A 6,171-nucleotide genomic window follows, 5' to 3' on the forward strand; every position below is an offset into this window, starting at 1 on the left:
AGGAAGTCACATCTGTGGCTTTACCAGAGTTGAGAACGAGAGAAAACTACGTTCAGGACGCGTGGGCTCCAGGATTTTCTCTCACGTTTCTGTCGTCTTAAAAGTTTAGACGGTGGGAGACAGCAAAGGTTGAGGTAGTCAGGTGTTAAATATTTGTAAAGTATTGCCACATGACGTACCTTAGATGCAGGTGGTCGCAGTCGCTGCGTTGGTACAGTCTGGAAATATTGGTACAGTCCTTTCAGCATATTTCTACACTATTCTGTACGATCTGCTATAATAACTCACAACAGTACCTACTATGCTGACATATTCCTGGCTTTCTGAAACTCATACAGCAGATCGTATAGAATAGTGTGGAAATGTGCTGAAAGGCGAGGTATTATAGAAATTATCAACTTGATTAAAGTGGACCGCTCGCCCAGATGATTACAGGGTGAAACAGGAAGGAGGTGATTAGGGTGAGGGGAGAGACAGTGGGATATATAAGCCCTCGCTTCTGATCTGTCATCCACAAGGCGTGAACCAACCGACGAAACCACACTTCTGTATTACTAGTGAGTGCAACACTGAGCTGGAGGCTTAGTGGAGGTAGCGAATGTGTAGGAAAACTGTATTGTATTCTGAGACTTGAGTGAATGTGTAGAAGAACAATTTTCTTCTGTGACTTGAGTGAATGTGTAAGACAGCAGATATTGTGGGCGACAGGTGTCCCTGAAGAGGCATATATCACATTGTTGAAAAAGTTTGATTTCCTTATGAATCAAAGGTTATAGGATACGCTTATAACTACCTGCATTTTATACACAAATTTTAAACCACTGCATTTCTAATGAGTTGCTTTAAATGTACATTACAGTGGAAGTTGTAACTTTGCCTCTTTATTGCAGCCTTGTCCTGGCTGTCTCTCACAGGGTATTTGCACTTCCATTACCCGTTCTGGGTGAGAATATTGTATTAATATGGATCGGATTGATGTCCATAGGGAATGGAAAGGATGGGGGAGGTAGAGGGATGGGGAGATGAAATTCAGGATGAGGATGCGGGTGTAGAGAGAGAGGAGGTTTGAAAGTTCGGTGGCCTGTCCACCATGGGTTGACATTTTTGTATGTGTTGTTTGTTTGCGTATGTGTTATGTTGGGTTGTCAGTACATTGGCTGGGGGGGGCTAGTGTTTGTGACCTTGTTGGTGTATTAATATGTTATTCTACATGTAGACTTGGCGAAGTTTGTGATATTCTACCAAATAGGTATTTTAAAAGATACAGAGTTAAAGTTAATGGGGTCAAGTTCAAGTTGGAATCCGTCGGAACATGTCAGAACCTTTAACAATGAAAATATTTTAAATATATTTAATTTTAATTAATTACAGGATCCATTAAAAATTTAAAACGGATTAATAATGTAATATTAATCCATTGTATTTATTTACTTCAGTCATTTAATTGCATAAAGATATCAATACAAAACTGCTTCATCCCTTAACTTTATTAACGTTCTTATATTATCCGGTCAAGGTGTTCACCAGTTTGTTATTACAAGGTAGGTGGTAGACCTAGAATTTATAGCACAATTAAACAAGAAGTTCAGTATGTACATTAGAAATGTCAGAGGAATTGTTAAGCAAAGAATTCTTATGATATGAATGACAACAATTAAAGGTGTGTGTTTACAGTTCTCTTGTAAAGATTGAAGTCAATTATAGTTAGGGTAAACAACTAAACACTTTGGCCAGACAACTAAATGTCATAACTGAAGCATGTCAGGAGACCAGTTCCAGGAGACCAGTTCCAGGAGACCAGTTCCAGGAGACCAGTCCCATGAGACCAGTCCCAGGAGACCAGTCCCAGGAGACCAGTCCCATGAGACCAGTCCCAGGACACCAGTCCCATGAGACCAGTCCATGAGACCAGTCCCATGAGACCAGTCCCAGGAGACCAGTCCCAGGAGACCAGTCCCAGGAGCCATAAGCAGAAAGGAAATCATCTCCCCAACAGAGTCGAGAACCCGTCGTCCATCAACCACCACAATGAAGGTGTTAATGGTTAGCTTCCTGACGGTTGTAGTGATGCTGGCATTTGCCCAACGCCGCAGTGGTGAACATGAAGGTCACAGCGATGAACGCTGAATTCGCGCGTGCCTTTGTATGTATTAATGTGTTAATTGTCATGATGTTATTTATACTAACAACTGCTACATTAGTCGTACCTGCAGCAGCAGCGGTGGAAATATAAGCATTAATTATTGTTCTGTTAGCTGTACTAACAACAACAGTATTAGTAGCGGTTGTGGCGTTAGTTGTACCAACACTAGTCATAACAGCAGCATCAGCAAAGGTTGTGTAACTGTTAATTGTTGAGGGGGTTACTGCACTAACAGAAAATGTGGTCTCATCATCACCAGCAACGGTAGGGAAAGTAGGTCTTGTTGGCTTAATAGCAATATTAGTCAATATTGAGATAGAAAATGCAACTATGGTTGAGAGTGAGAGTTTCGAAACTCCTTAAAACTAGATGAAAATCTAAAGCCACACTTGGCACGTTATTAGAACCTATGATATTCACCGTTGAGCGACATTACAAGTTACATTCAGGATTATTAATCTTTATAACGAGAAATGTGTATTAAGTCAGAGAAGAGAGAGCAAGAATTTGGATCTATATAAATAAGATCATGAGGAATTCAGAAAACTGATCATTGGATATACTAAAAAAAAAAAATGAACAAAAACAGAGATGTAATCCGAGGTTTTAAAGGAATGCGAGGAAGAGCTATGATATCCACTGAGGGTTAGTTACAAAATATCACTCTAGGGCGCGAAACTTTTAAATCCTATGGAAAATTTGGAGAAAATATAATCCGGCATTAGGGAAGCTCTGTTGTGAATGTAAACCTTATTGTTGCAAGTGTAGTTCTCAGGGCGCGGGAAATATGCTTTTTGACGGAAATAGGAACAAAATATGAATGTCAGCATGATATACGATGTGAAATACAAACACAAACATAAGCACGTGGTAAACAGACTTTTTTGTTTAACATTTGGTGAGATTTATGTTATTTTACCATGTGTTACAGATAATGTTTGTGGCAACAGCACAACCTGTGTGAACTGCGTCAAAACCCTGAAACATTCAAAGGATGTCATTAAAGGCTACATAGGGTCCAGTAAGTATCTTTCACACCTTACGATCTTCCTCACCTTGACTAACAAACAGGTGGCTCCATCTTCCTCACCCAGACTTTGACACGCTGGTGGTTCCATCTGTCTCACCTTACGTGATACAAAAGTGGCTCTGTCTTAAATGAAACTTAAGTGACACTATAATAATGCTAATTAATAATATAATGTTAAACATTAAAAACAATAATAGTATTACAAAGAATTTGAACTGTTTAATTCACTGCCGTATAACCTCTGTTAATTTACGTAAGGAGACATAAGGTAAACATTAACTAATACATGTAATATTTCCAGACTGTACAAACGCAGCGACTGCGAGCACCTGCATCATCGCAGCTAAGGTACGTCTTGAGGCAACACTTTACAAATATTTAACACCTGACCACCTCAACCTTTGCTGTCTCCCACCGTCTAAACTTTTAACACGACACAAACGTGAGAGAAAGTCGTGGAGCCCACGCGTCCTGAACGTGGTTTTCTCTCGTTCTCAACTATGGTAAACCCACACAAGTGACTTTACCTCCGGTGAATCCTTTTCTCTGTCCAGGATCTCAGTTCCTGTAGTATTGCTCTTGATACATCATTAGGTTTTTGTACTTTGCAAAATATTGATCGTTCATAATACTCCCATTGAGATCATTATTATTATTAATGCATTAACAAGAATAGGAGAGAGAGAGAGTCGTCACGAAGAGTTGTGGTGTTGAGGAAAGCTCTATTATACCATATTTTGGTCAGAAAGTATCAGTTAGGTGTTTACAATGAAACTGGGCTTGACCGTCGAGGGTCAGTCAATAGACTGTTAAGGAACATTTTCAAGAAACATTTTGGAATTAGTTCTTTCTAAAAGGTCAAATTCATGTATTTGTAAGTGGCGAATAAATGGTTAGCGAAATCTAAGTAATATAATTATATTTTATATGTTGTGTATTAACATACTATATCTGAACAGAGCAACACATGTTTCACCACTACTGGCTGAGTTGAATGCCTCAACTACGTCCAGCATGTTCAGTTGACGAACCGGATCACTATCACTGATGACGACTGACTTCCACACTATCATTTGGCAACTATTTTGACTCACTATCTGTTGACATGCAGCCTGACTCATCATCTGTTGGCATGCCGCCTAACTCACCATCTGTTGGCATGCAGCCTAACTCACCATCTGTTGGCATGCAGCATGGTTTATAATCTGTTGGCATGCAGCGTGGTTTATAATCTGTTGGCATGCAAGCTGACCTACCACCTTTTGGCGAGCAGCCTTAACCAACGTCTCATGCAGCAAAATCTACCATCTGCCAACAAAACTCCTGTCCACCACCTGCTGGCGGATAACTATCTCTCCACGTTATCAAACATATAAATATCATACCACAGGTGAAAGAAATGATAAAAGATAGAACATAAAAGATTCAACGAATGATAATAAATCAAATTAAAAAAATCCCCTTGTAATACAAGCCTTCAAAAACATCATCAAATAATTTCCTCAATTGGTAATCATTTAACGTATCATCTCCGCTCCAGCCCAGCGGCCGGAAGATATCTTTATTTTCGCTCTTTTAAAATTTTGTCATTTACAGCTTTTAAATAAATTTGTTTGTAGTAGACACTGTTTTTTTAATAATGCCTGATGTATTAATGTATTAACTGCCTGATACCTGATTTATAATGCCTGATGTATTAATGTATTACAGCAATAATGTATTGACATTATTACTGTAAGCTGACTCATCCTATATTAATATAGAACTTATGGGTTGTCCACATTGCCCAAGTCCTACATTGTCTCATGCTATGAACGGGAACTTCATCGTTCATCATTAATAAAGTCCTCTAACAACAATAATTTAAAACCTCATAAATTAAAAAAATTTAACGTTGGAAATCACGAAACTTCTAAATTTGAGCTGACTAGATAATAGTCGAGTCGGCAACAAGGAGGTTGCTAGATATACAAATGTTAGATCAAGAGGACAGACTCATGGAACTTCTCTTCATACAAAGTGTTAACAGGAAAAATGAAGGAGACTTGATTACATCATGGAAGATACCTACAAACAGGTAGCAACGGAACGTAAGGTCACATGTTTGATATCATGTGCGTAAAGCCACATGTACAATGTGATATGCGTGAGGTCACATATTTAAGGTCCCATGCGTAAGCTCACATGTGAAAAATCACGATTTGGACACATATGGTGTTTCATGGAAGGTCACAGTCACTAACAACATCCAGAGTTGTCTGGGTAGATATGTAACACAACAGGAAGGTCACAACCACCAGCTGCGTGTTACGGGTACACTACAACGCCTCAGATGGTGTTGTACAGCACCACCAGCTGTGTGTTATTGGAACACAGCACCGCAGATGGTCTTATACAGCACCATCACTTACACAGCACTGTGATATAGACATGTCACAAAATCAATATATTTGTTGAGAGTACTGTAATATGCCATTACTGAGGTTACAAGACCAAAACTAACATGTTATAGTGCTGTAACATGTCAATAGATTCTTTCCTTGCCATAGAAACCAAGCAAGGAAGGAAGCAGTCTAACATTCCTCCTCATTAACGCTAATAATATAATCATAGCCTATTTCGCCACGTCAGGACAGGGGAGGTTTGGTTAGGAATGCTTGTCACAATAGCAGTAGAAAATCTGCCCGGAGTTCTTTCACTGCAACCTCGGTCCCTACATAATATGCCTCTTTGTTCTGATCGATTTATTCCTGTCGTTCAGGAATACCCTCTTACTCAGTCGCTCTTCCTACCCCATTATTCGCATCTCAGTGACGACCCTTGTCGCAAATTTCGGAACCGTTTCAATTATGCAATTGTCATTGCATTAGACAATTGGCGAAGGGAAAGACCGGATTTTGGAGCTAAAGCTTGATCCAACAGGAATAAGTCGATCAGAAAAAAGAAACATATTCTGTGGGGACCGAGCTTGCAGTGAAAGAACTCCGGGCAGATTTTC

The 6,171-nt window shown here is 39.5% G+C and overlaps 1 long non-coding RNA gene across 1 annotated transcript; it reads left to right on the top strand.

Moving 5' to 3' along the window:
• Positions 1–519: 519 nt before the first annotated feature.
• On the top strand, positions 520–4,794 carry LOC138370942 (uncharacterized). Its single transcript, XR_011230269.1, has 4 exons — positions 520–557; positions 3,075–3,164; positions 3,475–3,521; positions 4,133–4,794. It is a non-coding gene; the product is annotated as an uncharacterized lncRNA (long non-coding RNA).
• Positions 4,795–6,171: the final 1,377 nt, after the last annotated feature.

This window comes from Procambarus clarkii, chromosome 34 (assembly GCF_040958095.1).
Source record: "Procambarus clarkii isolate CNS0578487 chromosome 34, FALCON_Pclarkii_2.0, whole genome shotgun sequence".
Taxonomy (NCBI): Eukaryota; Metazoa; Arthropoda; class Malacostraca; order Decapoda; family Cambaridae; genus Procambarus; species Procambarus clarkii.